At 39.4% G+C, this 15,014-nt stretch overlaps 1 protein-coding gene across 4 annotated transcripts in view; it reads right to left on the reverse strand.

Annotated features, from left to right (window-relative positions):
- Nucleotides 1–15,014, reverse strand: part of LOC129720744 (uncharacterized protein DDB_G0275275) — a 385,619-nt gene that overhangs the window by 194,138 nt on the left and 176,467 nt on the right. The gene's annotated exons all lie outside the window — the stretch shown is intronic.

Below are 15,014 nucleotides of genomic sequence, written 5' to 3' on the forward strand. Positions count from 1 at the left end.
TTTCAGTTTGCACTTATAAATACGACCTCAATGAACAGGAAAAGAACAAACATGTCAGAGTATACACGTGAATTCAAATTAAGATAATTAACTTTTGGTTAAAGCTCAGAACGAGAAAATAATAAATCTTCAATTCATTTAGAGCACTCATTAATGCAACAAAATAACATGTAAACAAATGTTCCCGTCCTCGTGTCGCATGGAAGCAAATTGTTGCGTGTTTGATATTTCCGATGGTAGAAATGAGTATGGAAGTCGAAATTCTGCTGTGATGTCTAACCATAACCGTCTTCTGCAAGACGTTACATCCTTGTTCATGAAGTGTTTTTTAAAACAGACTCAGCATCGTGAGCAGAACGTGCCGAACTTTTCTGTTTGAAATCGGATTTGTTTCGTATATACCGCCTGTTATGCACAGTATCAACAAATCGTAATAAACATCACACTGCTGTGCATTTGCGGCAGCATCAAACCTCAGTTGCAGTTTATCAATAACCATTCATTATGCTCTTCCAAAAACATTTAGTAGCCTTGAAAAAGGCCGATTGCTGCGATTGCAATTTTCATTCAATTATTGCATAAATGCTTCATGGTCAGGTATACCCGCTGCAACTGCAGTTGTGGCCGCTATACGCTGCCATTGGTATCCGCTGTCCTTGCATCAGCTGGCCCAGCTGCTATCGATGCTGAGATCCGCTGCAACTAGTCCGCTATCCATTGCTACGCCACAGCTGTGGCCGCTATCCGCTATCGCTGGTATCCACTGCACTGCTACTGCTAAGGGATGACTGCTGTTGTCGCTGCCTAGAACTTTTATGACATTATGAGCGGCTTCGGCAGAAACAGGCTTATATAGGCCAAATAGCATATTTTCAATTGCAAGGTATATGATTCTGTCGACCGTGGTTTGGAAGCAATCATATAACGTCCAATCAGAGGTCAAATTTTTCGTTTTGATAAGGCTTGACTATTTTCAATAGTACAATAGTTTGAATAATAAAATTACAATTATCTTCATTTGGGAAGAATCTTAGAAGATTTTCCAATCTATTGCTGCAAGAACGACGGAAATCCATCGAATACTAACCGATTTATTAGCATTTGAAATTGGACATATTTTTCACTTTTTCCGGTTTTAGATTTTCATTTCACATCCCTGTGTAGCCGAACTTCCTGAGAGAAGTATTCTACTTCAAAAAAACTTGGTTCTGGCTTTCTGCTATCAAGTTTCGTTTTTTTCCATATAACGATTCCCCACCCTACTGGGTACTGAAATGCCACTGCGACAGTTTTGCTGATTGTCTTTTGTGGCTGGCCCCGATTGCTGTGCACAGGTTACGGATTGCTCGTACTCATTGATGGAGTAGAACTGTTTGGTTGTAAACCTGTTCTCCAATTAGGTACAACATAGTTGTTAAAACTAATGACCTGCTTGGGATTAGAGCTCCATACTTGGTATGGTGTTAAAAGGTAACTTCCTAAGAAGTTGTACCTAGAGGAAGCAAGAGCTCCGCAAGAGCAGAGCAAATGCTCTGAACTCTCTGGTTTAGATTTGCAGAATCGGCAGGTGTCGTTCAACAGTACACCGATTTTCTTTAAATGATAAAAAGATGGACAGTGTCCGGTAAGGAGTCCCGTGATTATCCGTAGTTCATTACGATTTAGACTAAGTAACTTTCTGGCGGTTCCGGGGTTTGGATAGATTAACTTTTTAGCTTGTCTAAAACCCTGTACCTGTTGCCATTGGGATGCTATTTTTAGCCTTTCCCAAGTTAGTAGTTCGCTTTTGATAGCGGAATTGGACGTACCCAGAAACGGCTCGGGGCTAATGAACCGCTGAGCTGATCCCTGTCTTGCTAGGTAGTCAGCTTGTTCATTACCCTCGACTCCGGAATGTCCGGGTACCCAAAACAGAAAAACTGAGTTCTGCCGGGAGAGTTCCCGTAGAGTTTCAATGCATTCCCAAACAAGTTTGGAAGCGCATTTGACGGATTCAAGTGCTAGTAGTGCTGCTTGACTGTCCGAGAATATACCGATTTTCGCATGTCTGCAGTTGCGTTTCAGACATATTTAAGCGCAGATATATATGGCGTATACCTCTGCTTGAAAAACGGGGGGCCAATTGCCCAGGGAAATGTTTCCCTGATACCAGGACCTATATACCGGATCCCGTTAGGGATCCCATTTTCGAGCCATCTGTATAAAAACTGACGGTGCCAGGAGGAAGATTAGGCCCTCCATTGTTCCACATAGAGCGGTTTGTTTCCATCACTCTATACGGAATATCCATGTTGGTCCTAACGTCCATCCAGTCGGAGACTGTAGTTAATATCGGAGTTAGTTTGAACTCCCTAAGTATGCGAAGGTTGCCGATTTGGTCCCTTTCGAGTATAGTTATCCTCCTTTGTTACCTCAGAGCGCCAAGCTCTGCTTCCTTTTTCACATGAAGATGTAGAGGCAGTAGGCAGAGCATTGTTTCCATGGCTGCAGTTGGAGTTGTTCACATAGCACTGGTAACCGAAAGACATGCAAGTCTTTGAACTTTTTTGAGTTTGGCTTGCGCGGTCACTTCGTTCACCTTAGGCCACCACACAGAGCAGCATAGGTGATTCTTGGTCGGGCAATGATCTTGTGATACCAGAGTGCCAAGTCTGATGTCAGTCCCCAGGTCTTACCGAGCAGAGTTCTGCAGGCCCAGATCACTTTCTTAGCGGCATGATCCAGTTGTGCAGACCAGTTCAGTTTCTTATCCAGAATAATTCCGAGGTATTTGACTTCATTGCTGAAACCCAGTCTGACTGGGGTCCTTCGTCTACTGAATGGAATTAGGACTGTTTTTAAGGGGTTTATGTTTAGACCCTCCTGTAGACACCATAACGTGGTGGCATCCAGGCTCGGCTCGACAGAGTTGCGTCTTATTTACCTTTGACGATGAGGACGATGTCATCAGCGTATCCAATGACCTCGTAGCCAAGCTGTGAAAGCTTGTTGAGAAGTGCGTCGACAACTAGTGACCATAACAAGGGCGAGAGAATTCCTCCTTGCGGGCATCCCTTGATCACTGACATTGTTACAGACGAATCTCCCAAGGTTGCTGTGATCACTCTGTTAGAGAGCATTGCGTGTATCCAGCTCCTTGAAGTGTGGTCGATTCCCTTATTGGTAAGAGCCGTATTAATTGATGCAAAGGACGTGTTATCGAAGGCCCCTTCAATATCAAGAAAGGCACATAGCGCCGTCTCCTGATAACTCAGGGACTTTTCAATCAACGTCACTATGCAGTGAAGAGCTGGCTTTGAAGAGATTTATGAGTTCGGACATGATAGCTGCGGCCGATTTTTGTAGAAAAAGGGGACACGCAAAACTTTTCCTTATTACTTTAGAAGCAATAGCGCAAAATTGCCTTTTGGGTAATAAACCTATTACTTAAAAGGCAATAAAATTCTTCCCTAGTCAAGTAACAACACATACTGCCATATATTTAGCACGTGTTATGGGAGTACGACTATCTAATAATGGCCGTTTCAACCACATGCAAGATTTTTTCTGTCGAAAACTGCTCCCTTTCCATCTCAAGCAAAAAAAAAAAAAAACACACACACCGTCGCATATGTTGCATATGTTACAAGTTTTTTCAATCTCCAATTCATCCGGTGTGCGTGTATTAGTTCGCATACGGAGTAGAGAAAAAATATGACAAGAGCTGCCAAGCAGCATTTTCCCCGTCATAGAGTATGCAAACGTTGATGATTTCAAAGACTTGAAATGCGTCTTGAAATGACATCACGATCTGTAAACTGCGTTAGAGAAAAACAAAAACATTCGCTTTCCTGCAAGATATCTAAAACACATACTCATTGGTTCGTGGAAACTCATTTGCACCTGTTTGAAAATACAAAACTTGTGCCTATCCAGACAATATTCGCAACTTCGGCAACTCTGGTCAGACAGTATTACATATTTTCATTTCAAATAAACACTGGGGGACGAAACGAAAGTGTTTCTAATTAGACATTTGAGGTTGACGGTTGAGATTCTAATTATGTGTGGATGAAGGGGACAAAAAAGAACCTGATCGTTGCATCAATACAAATGCAGCGAGTGAAGTCTTGCTAACACATGCATTGCGGTGCTTGGCTGTATGTTCTTCTAAAGAAACACAAACAAGCGTGTGGCCGTCATAATTTTTATTACTTTTTGTTTGTTACTCTTTGTGTATAATGCGCAGTCATAAGACACAATAAGTAGTAAAAAATTGCCCTAAAGTAATAAAATGTTCCCCGTTTGCGTTGGGTGTAGGTTCATCGGAGACATGCTAATTTTTAATCCTTTCAGAAATAGACTTATCGCTCGGATGCGGTGTCTCACCAGGTAATTGCGACGGTGGCCCTGTCGTGAGACTAGACTTTGCGGCCATAGTGAGGCAGTGTGTCGAAAGTACACTACTTTGAACTTTCAGAAGCAAATACAACAACATGGGAACAGGCGAACGAAAAGGGAAAATGACTTAAAATTCGGTACTTGAAACATCAGAGTTCTACTCGAACCGGTACATGTCGGCATAGTAGCCAGAGAACGGTGAATAGTGCCGGTAAAAGTCGCAGTCATAAACCATATTAAGATCAAAATGAGGTGAATTTTCAATATCTGGTTGTGATATTATAATGATATTTTCTCCTGCTCGGGATCCAAGAAGTGCGGTCGCGGAAGACTGATGAGCGTGGGTTCCGAGCGTTAGATCCAATCTTGGGAACGCGTTTATAAAACTACGTGCCAGTAATAAGAATGGCCTGAGGTTGGTAAAAGTCTGTTTTTAGACCGACTTTATTCTGGTAGACGGACGGCATTTCTCAGACGTCATCCATGTGCCTGGAGAGGTGGAAGCGGCAGAGGTTGATCTTACTGGCGAAGGCTGGGAAATTGCCAGGGGACCCATCGGCATACAGGCCTATTTGCCTGCTGGGCACTGCGGGCAAGGTGCTTGAGAGGATTATCCTCTGGTGAGGTACACGGAGGCTGTAAACGGTCTGCAAGTAACCAGTTCGTTTTCCGGAAGGGCAGCTCCACGTTGGATGTTATCCTCTCCGTCACCAAGACAGCGGAGTTGTCACACCAGTGGAAGAGGCGGGGCACACGCTATTACGCAATCGTCACGGTCGACGTAAAAAATGCGTTCAATAGCGCCATTTGGGACTCCATATCGCTTGGGCTCAGGAACATCCATGTACCGTTGTCGCTATACAAGATCCTGAAAAATTACTTCAAGAATCGAGTATTTGTTTACAACACGGTGGAGGGTCAGAAGAGCGTCCTAATTACCGCAGGAGTTTCGCAAGGTTCAATCCTGGAACCGGTTTCGAGGAATGTCATGTATGACGGGATGTTGAAACTCAAGTTTCCTGTAGGAGTTGTGATCGTCGGCGTTGCAGACGACATAACGATAGAGGACTACGGCGAGTCGATCGAGGAGGTCGAGTTGATGGCCGCGAGCTGTATACGGAAGGTCGAAGACTGGGTGCACTCCAGAAATCTGGAGTTGACGCATCATAAGACGGAGGTCCATTACCTCAAAGCGATCCTTGAAGCTCTTGGGAGTTATATTTGACGTTAAGCTCACATTCAAGGGTCACATCAACTATGCTTGCAAGAGGGCTATTGTAGCACTATATCGAATGATGTCGAACAGCTCAGCGGTGAATGCAGTGGTGTAGCTATGGTTTGGTGGGCCTGGTGCGGTAACAAAAATGTGGGCCCCCAATGAAAATGACTGGATAGTTTTTTCTTTCATGAAAGGAATTGAGAGAAACAAAAAAATTAGTTTTTTTATACTTATTTATTCCGTTTTCCGCAAAATCGAAAATAAGGTTAATTAAGATACTAACTTTTCGTGCTTCTTAATTGGCAAAATCAGAAATTATATAGTCGAACGCGGATTATTTCCCTAGCTCTGTTTTATGTTAGCAACACAGATAGGGGAACTGTTCCATTATTCATCTCAGCCCACAATTTTAAAACGAAAACTCAATTGAAAACTAGAAAAAAACGCATATTTTCTAACTAAACCAATCAACTAATCCATGGTACGGATTCTTATTAGTTCACTTTAGATATCTCATCAAGTAGAATCCTCAAAAACTTACCTAAAATCTCTGAATTTGTTATTAAAGTCGGGCATCTACACCTAAAAACTCATTTATTTCGATCATCTAACCAAGAAAACGAAATCTACCCATTGCTCTATACGGCTACAACCTATTCATTCAGTAGCCAACTAAATTTTATTCATCATTTGCGGACTACATTTTGTATTAATCACTAAACAAAATCACTCACTACACTAAGAATACTTTAATTTTCAAAATGTTCACCTTAAATTTTTAAAAACAAGCTTTAAATTTGAATAATTCCAACATAATTGACATAAATCGACAGCACTGCAGTGGATACCTAGACTACCAATTTGTGCATAAACAACTACAGCGGATACCTAGGTAACCTACTACGACGGTATGCGGCAACGTTCATTAACAAAGTGGTCAATATGTGTGATGAATATGGGGGCGTCGTGAGATGAATAATTAAGCAGTGGTTTAGGTGAGATGAGTATGGGAATGTTGTGAAAAATGGTTTGTTTTACAAAATTCAGGATAAAACCAACCAAATTTCCATTGATGGGCGATTCTATGAAAGGAAGTAATCATATTTTGTTCGTTTGTTCAACGATTTCGTGTAAATCTGGTGTTTACTCCATGCATTCTTCGTGAACGTCGGCCTAATGAGATGAATAATTAAACAAATACCCTAGACAGCGTTTTCAGCATCGCAAAAAAACGCTCCTTTATTACGTGTTTCCACGTTGCATCAAAGATAACTAGGACAAGATACCTAACTTCCAGATTTTTCATACATTTTGAACACGACCACTTTCCGATGGTTAGTGCTGCCATCTGATGACTTAAATTCTCATAAAATTGACATTATGAGCAAAACCGATTTACCGTGCATAGTCCGTCATCGATCGTTGAGCTGTTCAAGATTGTATATGAAAAAGGTGTAGCAGTTTGGTCAGCTCGTCAGAGTGGGGTTTATATTGAGGGGTTATATTTATTTTCAGGTCTCGTTCTACCAAAACTTGAATTTTGATATGTCGCATGCTAGGTAACATGGGAGTCGCGTTTATAATTCTCGAGTGTCTTCATATATCACAGAAAATGTCCCTGGTAAATTGTAATCTGAAGTAGTGTAGATACTAGAAGATACTTCCGAAAGTAGCGAGGACATAAATTATGTACAACACTCTCGTCAACGCTATTTTGTCATATATAAACATATCATTTTCTCACATTTCTGGTTGATGTTATAAAGAACAGAATATACAAACCCGATACATATTCATATAAATATGAAGCAAATGTTACCGTTTGTGTAAAGTAGCACAAACTTTAGCTAATGTGGTTGCTGTCAAGCAATGATAAGTTAAATTGAATTTATTGTTTCTAGTAGCAGAGCACAATGACTTGATGTCGCTCTTAAAGAAGTAATGCCATCTGCCAATAGAATATGAGACAATTTACAAATGCTTCTAGAGCGGTTTTATTGTTATTACTATGATTGCCATATCAACCTAGGAATTTCGCGTTTGGTTTTTGGTGGAAATATTTGTAGAAGCTTTATTGTAATTACTAACTTTATTAACCTAGGCAAGAGTGGAAAACTTGGCTGTAGAGTGTGCTGATAGTGGTTATCAGGAAGTTCTGATAGTACGCTTAATTGATGCGCCGATACTTGATTCTTCTGGAAAGTTTCATGTTTGAGAACTAAACATTCGTACACATTATTATCATTTTTAAGATGGCAGCACCGTATAGTCGTCCACATGGATACTTAAAAAAAATATTTCACCTTTCAGCAGTCATGTCTTGGCCTTGTCGTCAGTTGATTTTGACGTCAAGTCTACATCAAATTAACAGTGTATAAATTAGTTCGACTTTTGCTCACGCGCAGCGACAATCATGTCCGATGAATTCTGAAAGAGTCAGGTATCTTGTTCTAGTCATCTTTGGTTGCATCGAATGTTTTCTGCGATCGGAAAACATTCAACTTCGGCGTCGGTCGAATCACAAATCATGTTAAAAATGAACATCGGTATCACGTTTACTCTGTCCGTGTGGATCACGAAGGCAGAGTGGCGAGCACAAATACATGAGGTTGAGTTGAGATGGGCATGTTGACCGGTTCGGTGTTCGCAAGATTTTAGGGCCCCTTTGAGTGGTGGGCCTGGTGCGGACCGCACCAACCGCACCCCCCTAGCTACGCTACTGGGTGAATGGCAGCATGCGTAAACTTTTTGCCAGCGTGGTTTCATCCATACTTAAGTAGGGTGGACCAGTGTGGTCCAAAGCACCAGGTACTAACAGTTATCGTAGTCAACTGGAAAGTGTCTACTACTCATGTGCCCGAGGGTTACGAGTGCGTATCGTACAGTGTCGTACGATGCAATCTGCATCCTGTCCGGCATGATGCCTATCAGTATAGCCATTAGAGACGTAAAATGCTCCGAACAACGTGACACAAGGGGCATACGAGGTACCAGAAGATCATTCTCGATGATCAGTCTAACTCCGCGAAGGGTAGACCAAGTGGCGCCTCTCAGCCCATCCGGATACCGACTTATTCCGGTGGTATCCGGATGGGTTGAAAGTCGCCATGGAGAAAGAAACTTTCACCGGACACAGATCCTGTCAGGTTGCTTCAGGCCTGTGCAGATACAGAGGTTCGGGCATCCGGGTCCCCCATGTGCTGCGAGTGCCCCGAGTGCGTGGATGCGGAAGAGACTAATGAGCATGTCATCTTCGTACATCCTCGTTTTGCGCGTGCGCCGATTGACATGATGCTAGTGAGCGGGCCAGTCTCCAGGTTAGTTAGCTAATCAGCTAGGAGACTTGATAGAGCCAGGAGGTTGCACAGACCATAAAAGCCGCTCCCTGGAGCAATATCTAGCTGTCGTCCCGTGGAGTACTATGGGCTGAAAACTGGATGATTTTTAGTGGCTTAAACCCCACACTACCTGAGGTTCGTCTCTCAGGTGTCTGGCTAAGGCTGTGCGAGATTTCGAATGATTTCGTATAATTTCGCAAAACTCGAAATTTCCCGAAATTTCGCGAAATTTCGGTTTCGCGAAATTGCCGAAAAATTTCGTTGAATTTCGCTAAATTCCGCCTAAAATTTCGCGAAATTAAAGTTCCAATTTCGACGATTACGAAATTTCGCGAAATTTCGGACCAAATTTCCGATGCACATTATTACATTATTTTGGTTTGTGCTCATTGCGACTATAAATTAAATTGAATATATCTCAACAGATATCTGGTATACTAAGTCAGTTATAGAAGAATAAACTCTCAGCCGGTAATTTTTGTTTCTAAAGACAAAACCGTAACATCATGCGGGAGGTATTTTTTATTCACGCAGAGCATAAAATTCATGTCATCACTGAAGTCAAATTCGAGGAATATGAAGCCGTCCAAATGCGCTACAAGGTATCTAGTAATTTGTTTGTAGGAATAAATTTTACGCATCTTTTACGTACATCAAAATGTGGTTATATTTGCAGCCCACAAGGTTAAAGAGGTCACTTTTTGTCTTTCGTTTAGGAGGGCATAGCAATTTCTGTCAAAACTAAAGCTCTGAAGCTCTATCTTACAGGCCAAATGTTCTATGCTACTCGACATGTAAAAATTTTCAAGCGTTTTTTCGGATTTCTCTGTGTTAGAGGACTCCTCTTCGCACACCGTAGTGTATTTAAATGTGTTTTATCAGATAGTTCATTGCTATCACTAGGCTGACCAGATATCATGCCTTATAGTGTGCAGACAGAGTGATCGATGTGTTAAGCAGAAAAAGTTGTAATTGCCTGAATTTTTAGTATTGTTTCAAAACACTCTGACTTCAAAGTCAGCATAAGTTTCAAAATTGCCAGGTACCTTATCAAAAATATTTTAAACGTGTTATCAAAAGAGTATACTTGATCAATGAATGAATAAAAAGTAAATGGTTCGCTATCGTTGAACACATAATTGAGAAATGTTACTCTTGTTTAGGGGACACACAATTTTACAATGTCAAAAACAAGTTCAGATTATGGCATAGAAGTGATTCTGACTTTGCACTTGACGAATATACAAGGTAGAAGAAAAGAAAGGTTAGAAAGAACGAGAAATAAGAGAACGAGGATGATTTCGAATAACTTGATTGAGTAAAGAGAAAACTATTTGTTTGTTGCATTACAACATTCCATTCTAACTGTTGATTGGTTGAAAGAAAAATAATTTTTGGTTTGTTTCAAAGGGGCCGTTCCCAAACACGTAGTCATATATAGGGAGACGGGGGGTGGCTTATCAAAAGACCACGAAAAATCCCCCCGCGTGCGGGTTAACGAATAGACCACGTAGTCTTTTTTCTGACTTATAATTTATTATTGCCACTAAGTCAAGTCGAAGCTTTCGCAATTTTTTAATTAATATATTTATTTGACACGACTAATTAATAAGTGTCACGGAAAGTTTGAGAGTTGTCAGCAATTAACTGTAAGCAAATTTTTGAAACATATTTCAAATTTATCCGAACGAAGAAAATTTTTTTTTGTTTTAAACAGGCTTTGCCTTATATGGCATTTACTTCTTTAGAATAATAGTTCTATTTTGCAATGCGTCGGGATTTATGTTATTTTTCCTGAAAGTATATTTCAATACTCAACGACCGGTAAAAAAATCAACGTTTTGGTCTTAAAAACAATATATAAGACCTGGATGTTCGTGAACTGAAGGAAGAAAGAAAGATGTTTATATTTTGTTCGACATTCAAAAACTTTGTAATTTATTTCAAGGGAAATACGGCTTTTTCAGTCTTAGGGGTGTATCAAAACGCTACTAGGTTTTATGTCCGACGTTTCGGCCTTTGAACTTGGCCTTCCTAAGGGGATCTACAAGTTTATTAAAAACGCTTTATAAAAATAGTACATTTTTTTTTCTTCAAAAACTCTGACATTGTTTTTTTCAAAAAACTTACATATAGTTGTACCGTTTTTCGTACAAAGCTTTACGATAGGTTGTCATAGCTGTCTATAGGATCTCTTTCAAAGTACCTATATTGAAACGTTAGAGTTAGTTTGAGCTTTACTGCCGCTCATGGCAAGTCCGTCCCAATTGCATTTTTATCAATTTTGAGTTTATTTATGGAATCAATTCCTTTTTATATCTACTTTTGATAAAACAAATATTTTTGAATACTTTTTTCTGAGGAACTATGAAAAAAATAGCAAGTTGGTTTGTCCCATAGCAAAAGTGATCGCTAGTCGGTCCCATTGAAAAAATCTTCGCAATTTAACCCCACAGCCAATAATGATTATGAAAAATGTGATATTTACCAAAACTAATGGTCTTCAGGTTTAGAATTGGATGTATCAAGTGATATTCGATAGGCGGTTTGATTAAATTTTACGCGTTCTACATCGTGTGGCTCTAGCTGATAGTACAATGTTTTCGTCAAGACAAAGTTTCCACCAGTAGCTTCTTTCAGCTGTTTTTTGTTGACAGTGAACGCTTTAGGTGTGTCACTGTATTGTTAGTTGAAGCATTCTTGAGTAAATACTACTTTTCGTATTTTATCCGTATTTTATGTAACGACGTGCTTAAGAATTGTTCAATTATTGTCGTGAATTTCGTTTTGAAGAATTTGTCAGTCATATTAAATACTTCGGTACGCTACTTAGCTGTTTTTTAACGGAGCAAACATTTTCCTAAGCTATAGGTATTCTTTCATATTTGTTTCCACTGCTACGTGAAAGCTGTCCGCCGTCACGAACGTGTGTCCGCTCTCAGGAAAATTTAGAACAAGTTCCTACACCTAAACTGACTTTGAATTTATCAGTATGTAAAAACAAAATCTAATTTTATTTTGAGCGGCGCAGTTGGTAGGTATATTGTGTTATGCTTCTCACAAAAAACTTGTTTAATAAAGCACGAAAGAAGGTCATTTATGAATTGACCAGCGATAGATTCATTCCAAACGCACGGTATAGCACCGCCATCGATTTGCAGTAGTTTGTTTTTCATCACCGGTCGTAGCTGGCTATGGGACTGACTTGCTATCATTCTGGCTACGTACCGTAAAAGTAATCGCATGAGAGTCCCAGCTTATGATTTTCAACAAATTTTAATCAAATTTCGGTGTTCATGCGAGTTTTATGATGCAAAAGTGTTAGATTGTCATTGCAGTACTAAATTCTGTTGATGGTATTGATTGAAAAAGCATTTGAGTGCAAAATTTCACCTAAAGCGTTACGATTTTCAATTGCTGTTTTCTCGTCAGCACCAAAACGCAAATGGGACGGACTTGCTATGAGCGGCAGTTTAGAGATTACCTACAAACTTTTACCACATCACAAAGCACGATGCGTTGGTGGATTCAATTTCTTTTTCTCGGGCTTTTTATCGCATCACTCCCCTACGTTCCAGGTTTAAGTAATGCTATCGTCAGGTGCCTAAAAGATGATTACCCGTTGATCACTATGGGGCCGTGTCGACTGGTGTGCCCCAAGGTAGTAACTTGGGGCCAATTCTTTTTCTGCTGTTTATTAATGACCTGGCCAAGTTAGAGCTGCATGGAAAGTTACGTCTCTTTGCTGACGACACGTCAGTCTTCTATCAAGAAACAGAATGCACTGCTATCCAGCTTCAAACTAATTTGATGTCAATGAATCTATCGAAAACCAAGTATATGCTCATTCACTCGTTCCGCAGAGAACTCCCGGCTCGCGAGCCAATTGAAATCGCCAATCGTGTCATCGAAGAAGTATTTGAATACCCATTTCTCGGCCTAACGCTAGACAATAGAATGAACTGGAAGGCCCATCTTGAGTCTCTCAAGCGAAAGCTAACATCACTCTGTGGTATATTAAGGAAGGTTTCATCATTTTTGCCTTTGGCGACTATGAAAACACTATACTTCTTACTAATCCATTCTCGGCTCCAGTACCTAGTTGCAACGTGGGGACTGGCTTGCAAATCTTCTTTGAGAAGGCTACAGGTGATACAAAACAGAAGCTTGAAAGCCGTGTTCCGGAAACCTCATCTGTATCCCACTCATCTACTATACGAAGATCCCAGGGACTCAACCCTACCAATCCGTGTACCCCAGGAGTATCAAATGTTGATCCACTTGCGAAATAACATCACTTCAACCGTCCTTGTCACAAGAAGAATGCACGAAAACCGCTCAAGCAGACAAACTGGTCACCTGTATTTGCCACGATTCAACACGGAATACGGTCGCAAAAAATGTCGTACATTGGTAGCAAACTGTTTAACGACCTCCCCCCATCAAGTAAAAATGCCCCCACAACATATATCTTCAAGCGTCGTTTGCGAGCTATCATGAAAACGAAAATACCACAGTATCTAGCCCAATTCTGGATTACACCCGAATACCACAAAACACTACTCACCAATGTCTCTGCCGTACGCCGTAACCAGAGCAACGCCATCAACGCGCGAACCACCAGCACCACCCCACAATTGTCGACAAGTATCATCACCAGCTTCAACTTATAGTTAACAACATCGTATCACACTTCCTTAAAAGAGCAGATGCTCACTGGAAGTGCAAACTTGTTCTAGCGATTCAAGTGTAAAAAATATATCGGAAATAAATTAAATTAAAATTAAATTAAAAGGTTTCACTTATTATCAACTAAATATTTTTCTAGATGATTTCTAGATGAGTATACAACTTACCATAACTATAAGCGAAAAATTTATCGTAGATGATCAATCTGCTTAAACAAATTTTATTTATTTTGATACTCAACAACAAATTAAAAATCATTTTGAATATACTCAACAGAAAAGCGTATTTTAAATTACTTTCAGGTAAGGAAATTATTATATTTGTTAAAGACAATGAAATATTATCAATAATTAAACAACCATTATCTGTTTGTTATTTTGGTTTTGAGAAAATGATATTACTGAAAATTCTATTTACAATTTGCGCATTATCTAATAATCAGTTTTCTTGAACCTTCATTTTTTTCATAAATTTTTCATACTTTATTGTACATATATTTGCAGAATAAGATCACAAAACAAAAGACCACGAAAGACCACGGAGGAGAAGGGGGGTATGAAAGGGATCAAAATATGACCACGTAGTTTAGGAATGGTCCCGAATGCATTTTATTATTTGGGTGTCGCAGAAACTCACAGGGCATATTTTTTTAGGACAAAATTATTTTCTACAACCTTACCAGAGACACTAGTTATGCCAGTCAAACAAACCGATTTAGCTGAAAAAATAATTTTAATCTCCAATTGGACACTCTGTGGGTAATTAAAATATTTTTATAATCGAAACAGTTGGTTTGATTGGCATAGTGCCTTTGGCAAAGTTATAGATAATAATATTGTCCTTCCAAAAATAAACATGTTGTAATTTTTTTTTTAATTTAATTTTTCTTTGATTTCTTCATCGCTTCGGTATTTTTTTTTGTAATTTTTACACAAAAAAAGATTTTTGAAAAATAAGCTTTTTTATGTTAATTTTAATGTTTCTTTTACATTAAAAAAATCTATTTTTCAGAGTTTTTTTTATCGGAAAGATAAAATTACTGTCTAAAACTTTTCCAGAGACGTCACACTGATCAAAAAACTTTTGGCTCTGAAAATATTTATAATCACAATAACCCTCCCAAAATAGCATTTTAACTAGCTTCTCAGCCTATAGAAACGTTTATGCAAAGTTTAGGCCAAATCTAAAATGACAAAAAATATTGAAACTGAGACATTTTTTGTGGAACTGCTCAGTTAAAAAGTAATTTTAAGTTATATTAAAAAATGTGCAAAAATATTGGAAACTTCAAAGTTTACAGAATAGTTAACTTAAATTTTATTTTCCTCGATTTGATAAAAATGTCACTTAGTCTAGTCTGACTAAACGGTGTTAAAAAAAATTCAATA

Source organism: Wyeomyia smithii, chromosome 2, assembly GCF_029784165.1.
Source record: "Wyeomyia smithii strain HCP4-BCI-WySm-NY-G18 chromosome 2, ASM2978416v1, whole genome shotgun sequence".
Classification (NCBI taxonomy): Eukaryota; Metazoa; Arthropoda; class Insecta; order Diptera; family Culicidae; genus Wyeomyia; species Wyeomyia smithii.